We start from the raw sequence: 12639 nt of genomic DNA, 5'->3' as shown, positions 1-12639 counted from the left end.
TTAATTCACTGGACTAAATCAATCTAGCTTATGTCATTTTTTTTTTTAAAGAGCGAGATCGTAGACTGATATGGAAGTGAAGCAGCAGCTTAAAAGTGCAAGTAAGATTTGATCGTTAAGCTATGCTTTTTAGAGTTTATGGTTATGAAAGGATTGGCTTGTATCCAACAAAGTTGTTCCATTAGCACAAGGACTTCTGCCTGTGGAACTGGACTTCTTCCCCCTCTCCTGCTCCAGGGGGTTGGGGGAACCACCTCCAAAAAGGTTGGGGGTATGTTGGAGAGCAAAGGGAGAGGAGAAGAAGAAGAAGGAGTCTTGTTGTGCAGGCAGAAGTCCTTGTGCCAGTGGGATGACTTCATTGAAGCCAACCTGTTGCCTCTGGACCTAAGTGTCCAACTCTCCCTAATACTTACTGTCCCTGCAATGTTTCCCCACTTGAGTCATTCCATGTTAAGTCAAGGCTTGGAACCCAAATACCTGATGCCACCAGCTTTGCCAGCCTTCCCACATCTTAAGACAAACTTGGACAACCTGATGACCTCCAGATGTTTTGGACTATGATTCTTATCACCCCCAGCCAGTCCAACTGTGCTGGCTAGCTGGGGCTGGCAGGAGTTGTAGTCAAAAACATCTGGAGGGCACCAGTTTGGCCAAGGCCATTTTAAGATCTTTAGAAGAGGCTCTAAGGGGTACCTTCAGAGCAGGGGTGGGCAGACTTTAGGCATCTTGAATTTAGGGTGATTTTTACTCAAACCTCAAGATGTACCAACCATAGTCAGATACACTTTCCTAGAATTAAGGAACAGGATGTGTTGAGAATATGCTAAGCCCAGGAATTTGTTTTCACTATCAGAAGGGAGCCCACAGTCCTGCCACCTTTTGCTAAACAACTGGGAGCCAGAATGCTTGCTGATCTACTGCACATCACTTGGAGATCTACTAGTTGATCCCAATCTACCTTCTGCCCATCCATTTGTTTGCTATATGATTGGTCTGGGATACCCTAGACAAGAGCAGATTTTATTGCTAGATATGTCTTGCACAACTTGCAATGGTGTGTTGCATAAAGGTACCCAGTGAAAATATTAACGGGTTTAGATGTGGAACACATGAATAAGATGTATATGTTTTTATTGTGCCTAAACCCTGTTTATGGAAATGCCTCATTTGTAGATGATCCCCCCATTACATTTTTTTAAATAAAAAAATTACTGAACAAAAACTTCCACAAGTGAACTTCTGAAATGTCCATTTGTGATTGGGAATAGTTTTGCATTGGCAAATTGACAGATTTGTATAAAAGGGAACCTCCTGTTTGTAAACAAGTGTTCTGTCTATTGTGACAGCGAGTAGACCGCGCCAAAGTGCTGTGCCCTCAAGAAATTGTTACCAGTCAGAGTATATCACGGGAGTCTTGGAAATGGCTGTTTCCACAAAGCTGCCAGCTGAGAAGCCATCGGCACTTTGGGATGCTAAACCTTACAGGGCTCGCTTCTGGAACATCTGGTGCAGGAGTCTTTTTTGAGACTACCTGCCAGCCTGCCCATTTGCTACATAAATGAACATCGCCTCCAGAGCCAGGAGTGCCAGGAGCAACAAGAGCTTCCACTAGATTAATATTATTCAGTTTAGATGATGAGGGACAATTGGAAGTGAATGGAATTGTCTATATGTGAGGAGAATACAACGCTAGTGTGTTTTAAAGAGGCTTTGTGAAAAGTGAGGAATATCGCAAAAATGTAAATAAGGATATAAAGAATTTTTTTTATTATTTAAAGGTGATATTATTATTAAGAAATGTGTAAATAGGAGAATTATTTTGGATGACTGTCAGAGGAGTAGAGGGAGGTTCAACAAACTAAAATATGTGATGTGGAAAATGGAAAGATGGAAGTTTTTATAGAAAATGTAATAAAAAATATTTGCAGCGGAAGTGAATGGAATTGTCTGCACGCATAAGAAAAATGCAGGACTTTGCTGCCATAAAGCAGTTTCTGGCATCATTGGCATTCACTTTGCATCTCTGTCATCATCAGCAGCAAACTCTCTTGATTTTGGGTCCACTAGATGTCCCTAAGTGTCGTATTGACTAGAATGGAGGCACCAACCCCTTCCCACCCATGTGATCTGGTATCTGCCCACTCCTTGCAGTGAATGGATTTTGGAAATGTTAGTTTCACATTCTTGATGTCTCTCTCTTTTTTTGTGTTGCTCACGCATAGGGCATTCAACTTGCCCTTGACACCACATTGTCCAGCTAGCTTTGCCATCCAATGACTGCAGGTTGAGCATGGTTGTCAGCAAGGATTCCCTTCACATGCACATGCTTTGACCCTGCACAAGCCCCACTACTGATGAGAAAGATTGCCACACTCCAAGTGCCCTTAAATGAGTAATGTGTCCCTGGGGCTTCAAGACAGACATGGAGTGCCTATATTTTAACACCATCCAATCAAGCGCAGCAAAGATACAAAGTTGTGATACGAAAGTTCACAAAGAAGAAGAAGAAGATGATGATGATGATGAAGAAGAAGAAGAAGAAGAAGAAGAAGAGTAGTTTGGATTTGATATCCTGCTTTATCACTACCCGAAGGAGTCTCAAAGCGGCTAACATTCTCCTTTCCCTTCCTCCTCCACAACAAACACTCTGTGAGGTGAGTGGGGCTGAGAGACTTCAGAGAAGTGTGACTGGCCCAAGGTCACCCAGCAGCTGCATGTGGAGGAGCGGAGACGCAAACCCGGTTCACCAGATTACGAGTCCACCGATCTTAACCACTACACCACACTGGCTGCTATGCAAACTCACACTTTCCCTCAGGATGGGATGGGCGCTTTGTTTCAGTGTTCTTGAATGGTTTGGTTGGTTGACCTGCTTGCTTTGCTAGCCATCCTTGAAGCCCCAGATGACTCGACGGCTCCATTTCTCACTTCTTGCCCTCAGACCCTTCTTTGTGCCTTTGACTGAACGTTGGAACGCTGAATGTTGGAAGATTCAGGACTTCTTCATGCAACACATAATTAAAACTCTGGAGTTCGCTCCCAAAGGAAGCAGTGATGGCCACCAACTTGGAAGGCTTTAGAAGAAGATGGTGGCTGTGCCCTGCCTCCACAGTTGGTGGCAATAATGCTTCTGAGTATCAGTTGCTGGAAACCCCAGGAGGAGAGCGTACTTTTGCGCTGTACTCTTGCTTGCTGGTCTCCTGCAGGTGCCTGGCTGGGCACTGTGAGAACAGAATGCTGGGCTCGATGGGCTACTGGCCTGATCCAGCTTGCTCCGAGCTCAGTCTGCATGTTTGAAACTATCTTACTGTATTTTGTACCCAAGGGTATTGTAGCTGTGTTCTCTTTGCTGCTGCAAGGAATAAGGCATGAATAAGACCTTTGGATTAAGTAAGTAAAGCTTTTAAACTTACTTAACAGTGTGTGGTCTGTTCATTGCCAGAGGGTTAGAGAGGGGGGCAAGTGCTGCAAGCACACTAAATGGGATATGAAAAGGGGTATAACAATCTATATTCCCACATTACGCTACTGCTTAACTCTGTGACCATTTAAAACTTTTCTGGGGACTCTCTCCCTCTGGAGAGTGTGTTAAGCCCTGTGTTTTGAATCCAGGCATCCTGCCAATTTTTTCTTTGGTTAATTACTCACATGTGGGTCACAGATCCTATTTTCCTCCCACACAAAAGGTGCAGAGGAAAGTGAACCAAGTGAAAACCAAATGTCATGTAACAGCTGATTGGGTAATGTGCAGAATTAGATATGATATATGTAACTGACACATCAGAATCCTGCCATTCCTTCTCACCTCCTTCAGCCCTTTAAACTCAGCTCCTTGGAGCTTGCATCATGTTAATACTTTACCTCATGTGATGAAAAGTATCTCTATTTACTTTTCACCACAGGCCTTGACATGTCCTGAAGAGGTTTCAGCAGAGCCAGGACAAAAATATTTCTGGGGAGAAAATGGGACCAATGAGCTTGCCATGTACACCTGCTGTAACTGGACCGGTGTTCCAGGGAAAGTGTAGGTAATTTTCCTACTTGGGACATAAATATATATATTTAATGGTTCTCATAAATGTGCTCATGTAAAATGGGTGGTTTGTGTATGTGTGTGTGCCATTATCACACAATACTTAAGGGAGGCTGTTAGCAATCCAGTTCCTCTCGGGGTTACAACTTAGAGGAGGATTTCTTTATATTTATTATTTATATTTATAAAACTTTAAATATATTTACAGAAATATACAAATATTTACAATTATTTTGTGATGTCTACCTGTACATCTATCTGTATTGATATAATAATGTAGTAATTATCCATCTATATTCTCTTATTTGTTATTAGAATTTGAATGCCACATTTCAGTGTTCAAATGTCCCCAAACCACTCACATCAAAAGCACAGAACAACACAACACAATCCATTCATTCATTCTGGCCTTAATCCAAGCAAGAGTTAGGCGTTCTTAAAGTCCATGCAACTTAGGTTGCCTTCAGTCAACCTACTTATGGGGCACTCGTCCTGATTTGTTTGCACAAAGTTTGCAGGAGGTTCAACAATGTTGGCTTTTTGTAATTGAGCATTTGTTCTGAAGTGTCCGCGGAGAGAGTAAATGACATTTTGTCAAGCAAATGCTACCCATACCGTCCAGTGAATTTTCCAGTCACTTACCTTATTGTAAAATGACCGGATTGTGGGAAGTGTGTTTATTGTTCCAAATCAGCTTTAATTGTACAATTTGAATTTGCTAGGGATGACTGAATGATACCTGAAAATGGCCTGGAAGCATCCTTAATGTGCTTAGGCAAGTGCATGACTTGGTTTTGGATTTGTGCCACTGTCTGAGCCCACCCACCCCCAATCCAACTCCTGTGTACAGTATCGGTATCAACAGTATCAATCAGTATCACAATCTCCCCAGTATCAACAACAGGGGAGATTGTGGGGAAAGTGGGATTTGCCTGTTAGAAACTATTAAACAAAAAGAAGTGTTAACAGAATGGGTAGGGTGGATAAAATTGTGACTTTCACAGATTAGGAGGGTGAGGAAAAGCCCAGAGCCTGCCTTGAGGCATGATTTGGGGTATCTGCCTATTTGAGAGTGATGCATCAGTCCTGCATGTGATCCTCATATGGGCTAAGCAAAGCTTTTCGGAAAATTATTTTGTAAAGCAAAATAATTGTAAAGCAAAAAGAAATTAAATGGTTTTTCCAAAATCAAAGGGAACCAAAGACTGGTTAGCACAATGCACCCAGTATTTGCAAGCTTTGTTATAATGCCAAGTATACCACGGGATGTTACAACAGAAATGGCAGTTAACATAAATTAGACATGGTTTAAGAGGCAGGCGGAAGATTTTTCAGAGGAGCTTGAAAAGTGATGCCTCAAACTGTTTTCAAAGGCCTGTATGTGTTTTCCCCCCTACATCCGAAAAGAAAAGAGGTCAGACATGGAGGAAAATTGATTCTAAAATGTGGGTTGTTGTTTTTAAAATAAAAATGACGAATTATAATTTGACTAGCATTTGGCAATTGTTCCTTGAGCTTTCAGATGAAGGACCTAGGAGTATATTGATATATGATGGCCATGAGCACTTTTAAATCCGACTAATTTCCATGATTTTGAATTATGGTGCTGGAGGAGATTCTTGAGAGCCCCATGGACTGCAAGAAGATCAAACCTATCCATTCTGAAGGAAATCAGCCCTGAGTGCTCACTGGAAGGACAGATCGTGAAGCTGAGGCTCCAATACTTTGGCCACCTCATGAGAAGAGAAGACTCCCTGGAAAAGGGAAAGATGGAGGGCACAAGGAGAAGGGGACGACAGAGGACGAGATGGTTGGGCAGTGTTCTCGAAACTACCAGCATGAGTTTGACCAATCTGCGGGAGGCAGTGGAAGACAGAAGTGCCTGGCATGCTCTGGTCCATGGGGTCACGAAGAGTCGGACACGACTAAACGACTAAACAACAACAACAATTTCTATGAGAGCATATACTTACACCCAATGATCAATGGGTTGGGGTTTGCTGACCTCTTACTATTTCTGCAGCTTCTTCCAGATCCATCAGCATGAAATGTAGACTTTTCAGCAACTGAGAAGGAAGCCCTCTCACCCCTTGTGCTGACTGGAGCCAATCAGAGCGGAAGCAGATGAGTCAGCCACGGAGGATTGGCTCCTAGGTTCACTCTGCAAAAGGTGTGTGGGAAGAACACCAAGAAGTAGTTGTCCTGTAAGGATCCTAAGCTAAGCATTTAGGAACACTGGAAACACGGGGTGTTTCAGGAGTAGGGTGCCCAAGGTCCGTTATATGCCATGGAGCTTTGAGGGGAAACACAGCTTAAGTCACTCCAAAATAAAATATTGTGGCACTCCAATTAATTGGCCTGTTTATGTGCACAGGAAATAGTAGATCTAGCTGAAAAGCCACTCGTGGAGAACTGCTTTGATGGCTGCAATGCATCCCTAGTTATTATTATTGTATAATTACAGGATTATTGTGTAATCTTAGAAGGAGACAAGGCAGTAAGGGTGTGTGGCTGCGATGGGGCATGGCAATGGTTAATGTGAAGGGCCCCTGCGCATCTGATTTTGCCACTACGCTACCACTTATACCTCTGATTTAAATAAATAGGAATAAAAAGTTGTTAAGTCAACCATACTGTGTGTGTGTGTGTGTGTGTGTGTGTGCATCCGTGCATGCGTGCACATCTTGGAAATGGTTCCATTCTTTGGAACTAATGAACATCTCATGCATATTTCTTGATTATTTTATTGGGCCTATCAGCTGGGGGAGGGCTCTCAATGTGCCCTGCTGACTTGTCCCCAAATTGGTAAAACTGCTGAGCACTTTCATAGTAAGCAGTGCTGTGTGTCTTGTGTGTGGGTGTGGGTATGTCTTGGAATAGCGTGCTGATCTTGAAGTTGTTTGCTAAATGTTGGCTCTTCATTAACTATATAACTTGCAAAACTTTTTAGCATGTCTCTTCTTCCATTAAAAACTCATGAATGCTACTTTGCGCTTGAGGAATGGAGCTGGAATTCACATTCATTCAGAAGTTCACAAGCGAGAATTCTGTATATCTTCTTGAAAGTCATCATACCCTTGGCTAAAAAAAAAAAAGTAGAAATAAATAGAAAAGAGAAATGAACCTTGCCTGTTTTTGCTGCTTTCAGAAAAGGAAATTCATTAGTCATGTGTTCTAGACATATTCTGGGAGTGATATCAAACACGCATTCTTACCAATGTTATTTTCTGCTGGTTTGAAAAGAAGCAAAGCACAGTGGTGACTTCAAACTTTACATTTAACATAATTATTTTATTATTTTATTTTCTAAAAAGACAATCAATGATGCAGGCAAATAATTAAATTCTAAACCATATTTCAGCTGAGATATTGGGCTTGCAAAATGAGCTGGGGGTCAGTTAGTGCATATATTGACCTTCAAGCCATCTCAGAAAAGGGCACCTTCAAGGGCATCTCAGAAAAGTTCTCTTCTGTAAGCTCTGCATATCTTCGGTTCCCATATGGAAGACGGACATGTTATGCTTGCATTGTTGACAGCATAATGTATAACAAGTTGCAGGGTTCCCACGGCAGGAGGTGGTGATTGCTGAACAATAGGAGTGCAATAAAGAATGGTCCTTCTAATCAATATCCTGCCCAGACACTGAGTCAAGTGGCAGTCCTGGCCTATCTAAAACATCTGTAGTCTTTGTTAGTTTTTCATTTGTTTAGTGATAACGTTCATTTTCCCGAGGCAATAAAACTCAGGGACTATCACCTCTGCGTGTTTTTCTCTCTCTACAGCTTGTTTCAGCTGATTCTGTCCCAGCTTCTACTGAGAGATCACAGTAGTTTGCTCTCCGACATTTTGAGCTGAATGTGATGCGATTTACAATATTGGCTATCTTCAGACATTTACCAAAGCGGGTCAGGTGAAGTGGTAGAGAGGAATGTACTAGCCCTCCCACCCAGTAGCTGATGGTGTGGTGGCATGCTGTCACTCACCTGACCTCCAGCTGGCTGGCCACATCACTGTCCTTATGGGGAGGCAGAGGGGATATAGTGAGGTTGGCCTGGTGCAAACATGGCCTGGTGCTCCTGCGGCCTCGGACCCTCGTACCTATGGGACCTCCTCTCCTGGTATGCCCCACAGAGGACCTTAAGGTCCACAAATAACAACACTTTGGAGGTCCCAAGCTGTAAGGTGGTTAGACTGGTCTCAACTAGGGCCAGGGCCTTTTCAGTACTGGCCCCAACTTGGTGGAACGCTCTGTCACAAGACACTAGGGCCCTGCTGGACTTGACATCTTTCCGCAGGGCCTGCAAGACAGAACTGTTCTGCCTGGCCTTTGGTTTGGACTCAGTCTGACCTTTATGTTTCCCTCCCCTTATGGTTTTGATTTATGGGCTACCATTAAAATGAGGCTGCATTTTAAATTGTGTTTTAACCTGTATTTTAATAAACTGGTTTTTGTTTTGTTTTGTCCCCCCCCCCCCAATTATGTTTTATTGTAATTTTATTGGTGTTAGCTGTCCTGAGCCCGGCTCTGGCCAGGGTGGGCGGGATATAAATAAAATTTTATTATTATTATTGTCTGTTTGTGCTGGGTCAATATTCCCACTGTCTCACTTGTCTACCTCCTAGTAAGCAGCAGCAATGCGACGGACTGAATATCAAGCGAGGAATGCCGTTCCACTCTGCCATCCCCTACTGCCTGCTCCATCATCACTCCCACTGCTCTCAATTCCTGGAGGAAAAGCAAGGAGCCTTGTGTGTTCATTCATGCATGCATTTGGATTTCTGGGAAACCAGGGTTCTAAAACATGCAAGGAAGTTCTATGAGCAAAAAGGGCCCCCCACTTTGCATAGTTGCCCTCCACAAGCTGAGGGTGATGGGAATGACAATGAGGTGGGCAATAGCTTTGTCACCCCCACTGCCCCATCCCCAAGTGTTTTCATAACTTCTAGTAGTAACATCTGACTTGGAATTTGGTTACACAATTAGAACCGGTCTGAGTAAGATTGCCCCGAAGTACCTATCTATCACCATGATGATCTGAGCCTGCTGAACTTTAAAATTATTATTAATAATAATATAAAAAGTTATAACCCACTTTCCACCACCTGGCTCCCAAAGCAGCTTACAACAGTTGTGCTTCTCAGTTATGTGAAGATGGCTTCTGGCTGCACCAATTTTGAGATCAACCGCAGCTTGATGGTGCAAGTGAAATTCTGCCTAGGCTAGCTATTGGTGTAAACATTCCTTTTTAGTTTGTGATTATATGTCAAATCTTGAGCCAGGCTTAATCCTAGGTGGGACTGTGGTCTTCCTTCCGCTACCCCACTCACTCTGAGCTGATTCACTTTGATTGCATCATGCACTGTCTGAGAAATGTGGAGGGCTGTGGGGGTCATGAGAACAGGCCCCTGCTCTCCTCGCCCTGCGAAGGTTGATGTTCGAGCCCTACAGGCCACTGCTTTGATGCATGCCACTGCCACGCTGAAATTATCTGCTGCTAAAAAAGGCAAGAACGCAGACATGAAAAATCTAATGAATTTTATCCTGAGCAAAATGTTTCCATGAGACTGCAGAAGCCTGTTACAGAGGGCATTGTGAACTACTTGGTTTCCAGTACAAAGCTAAGAAAAACAACGTTCATTTAAATGACTTGACAAAATGCTGCGTTTCTGTTTGGTCAGATCCTGCTCTCATCACCCTGCCTGAAGGATTGAGGACAAAAATGACCATATGTCATTTTTTGATGGGGGTGGGAGGGAGCAGCTGTGCCAAGTGGTTTTTGGCAACTCGGTCTAGACCAGTTTCTTTTCAAGCTGCAGGAAATCTGCACAAATCGGGCAGCTTGCGCAAAACACTTTCTGTCTCTCTGCACAGTGTTGTTTCATGCTCAGTGGATTGTAACATTGGCACGGTGATCTTGTGCTCTCATTGATCTATAACCCAAAGCTGCAGCTTGTCAATCACTTCCAAATACACAATAAAAGGATGCCCCACAGAATTAGGATGTCAGGGGTTGAATCATGGAAAATGCACCGGTTTTTGTAGGTTTGACTTCCTGTTACATCCAGACCTTGATGTTTCTTTCTGCTTTCCTTCTTGAGGAGACAGCAAGACATGTTGAGCTTTTATTCATCCCACCAAACATCCTGAGTTATCCTTGCCCTTGTGTCAATGTATGTGTTGAAGGGCAGCTGTCTCCAGGTTGAGAAGGAAGGTCTGAAGGGTGCTTGAAAGTGTGGTTGGTTGGAGGAATTTAAGAGTCCTCCTCACAGCCAGGAATCCTGATTGTGCAAGGTCTTTGACCACAGGGAGGATTGAAACAGCTTAAAACACTTAACCATCGCAGGGGGCCTGTGCCAACTCAAGCAGGTAGAGCAGAAGGCAGGGAGACCAGCGGTAGGTGGAGCCACAGCCAGCGACTGGCTGAGCCAAGTAATTCTAGCATTGTCCCCATCCTTCCTGCTGAAGAAGGAGGGCAACACTGAGGCAGTGCCACTCTTAGTCTAGATGCAAGCAAGAAGGCAAGCGAGGAGTGGCTGGCTAAGGGCAGACTGAGGTTGGGGAGATTGTGATCCATTCACCTTAAAGGAACAGCCTCCACTGCTTGCAATCCTGTGCAAGTCCTTCCCGCTCAATGCAGAAAGGTTGGTCTGTTGCCCCTCCATGGATGCAATTTAAGAATAGTTGAATACGAATGCTTGAATGGAACAGGTGTGGGGAACCGCTGGCCCTGCAGATGCTGCTGAACTGTAACTCCGACCAGCCCCAACAAGCATGGCCAATGGCCAGGGATGATGAGAATTAAAGTTCAGCAATATCTGGTGGGCCAAAGGTTCCCCCACAGCTGCTCTAAACAGCTCTATTCTTTTGGCTGAAAAGAGTAGTCTTCTGCTTCCAGTCTTCAGCTGGAGCTAGTTGACTCCCTCTTATGCCAGGAAGTTGGAGCAAAACCTTGGATTTCAGTCAACCATTGCTTCCTAGCATGGATCTTTCTGTGAGTGCCACGGCAAGTGCCCCGGACTCTGAGCTTTCATTAAAAAACAAACCAACCCTACATCTCTTGCCCTCCTAGAAGGAAAAAGTTCTGGGGCAAAATGTGCAAGTACCTCAAAAGAGATTTCCATGAGTCTCCTCATATCTGCGGGAAGGCCTGACGGGGCTTCTCGCATGTGGAAACTGTTACATAGAAACTGGAAAAGTGGATTTTCTTCAGCTGGAGCTGGCATGAATAAAAACAAACAAACATGTCCCTAACTAGTGCCAATGATTGACTATGGAATCTTCTGCATACATGGCATGTATCCACTACAGTGGTACCTCAGATTAAGAACTTAATTCGTTCTGGAGGTCCGTGCTTAATCTGAAACTGTTCTTAACCTGAAGCACCACTTTAGCTAATGGGGCCTCCTGCCGCTGCTGTGCAATTTCTGTTCTTATCCTGAAGCAAAGTTTTTAATCCAAGGTACTATTTCTGGGTTAGCGGAGTCTGTAACCTGAAGCATCTGTAACCTGAGGTACCTCTGTACTACCAAAGAGCTATGTTCTCCCCACCAGGGCAGGAAGCTTCTGCAGAGAAATCCTCAAAACATCCTGTTTGTTTGACTTCTAGAAAACAACTACCATGAAATCTTCATCCTGCCATCATCTCTCCTATAATAATAAAAGGACTGAGACCATGGAAAGGAGAGGTTGGAACTGCTCCCTGGAGAAGTCCCTTGCAAAATACAGTGGTACCTTGGGTTAATAACTTAATTCGTGCTGGAGGTCTGTTCTTAACCTGAAACTGTTCTTAACCTGAAGCACCACTTTAGATAATGGGGCCTCCTATTGCGATTTCTGTTCTCATCTTGAAGCAAAGTTCTTAACCTGAGGTACTATTTCTGGGTTAGTGGAGTCTGTAACCTGAAGCGTCTGTAACCTGAAGCGTCTGTAACTCGAGGTACCACTGTATCACTGAGCTGCAGAATATCCCCAGCTGGCAGGGAGCATGTGCCCAGCTTAGTCCTCATCAACAACACCTCCTCGTTGACTTTTAACACTTCCTTATCACTTGCTGGTTCACCTCCCAGAGGTTCTGATTAAATGCCATCCCCAGTGGAATCTCCTGACCCAGTCTCTTGAGAATGCAACAGCTTTAGAGGTGGAACTGAAGCTTCCTAGCCTGGAAAGGGAATGATCCGTGTGGGTGGTTGGGAGCAATCTGATCCATCTTACTGTACCACAGGGTACTTAAAGTATCATTGTCTTTATATCCACTTTTTAACTTCCAGTGATGGACACAGACAACTTCCCTAGGCATTTTGTTTCATCGTACAGCTATATTTCTTGTCTCCCCTAACTGTATTCACATCAACCGGGAGGGTTTGGCTTTGTTACTTTCACATTCTCCTACTTTACCCTTCATGCTCTACTCTTGTAAATCTCTTCGTACTCTTAGGCATAAAATAATCGCCCCCTCATAGAATCATAGACTTGTAGAGCTGGAAGGGACCTGAGGGTCATCTAGTCTAACCCCCTGCAAGGCAGGTATCTCAACTAAAGCAACCATGACAGATGGCCTTCCAACCTCTGCTTAAAACCTCCCAAGGAAGGAGAGTCCACAACCTC

At 43.9% G+C, this 12639-nt stretch overlaps 1 long non-coding RNA gene across 5 annotated transcripts in view; it reads left to right on the top strand.

Moving 5' to 3' along the window:
* LOC310704795 overlaps positions 1-12639 on the top strand; it is a 247641-nt gene that overhangs the window by 2198 nt on the left and 232804 nt on the right. The window contains exons 3-4 of one of the 5 annotated variants that reach the window (XR_014525006.1): positions 52-101; positions 2223-2654. This is a non-coding gene — a long non-coding RNA (uncharacterized lncRNA). The other 4 variants (XR_014525008.1, XR_014525009.1, XR_014525010.1 and 1 more) reach the window with 4 other exon arrangements.

This window comes from Podarcis liolepis (assembly GCF_965112155.1).
Source record: "Podarcis liolepis genome assembly, chromosome: 4".
Lineage (NCBI taxonomy): Eukaryota > Metazoa > Chordata > Lepidosauria > Squamata > Lacertidae > Podarcis > Podarcis liolepis.
This window is presented reverse-complemented; position numbering and strand designations above follow the sequence as displayed.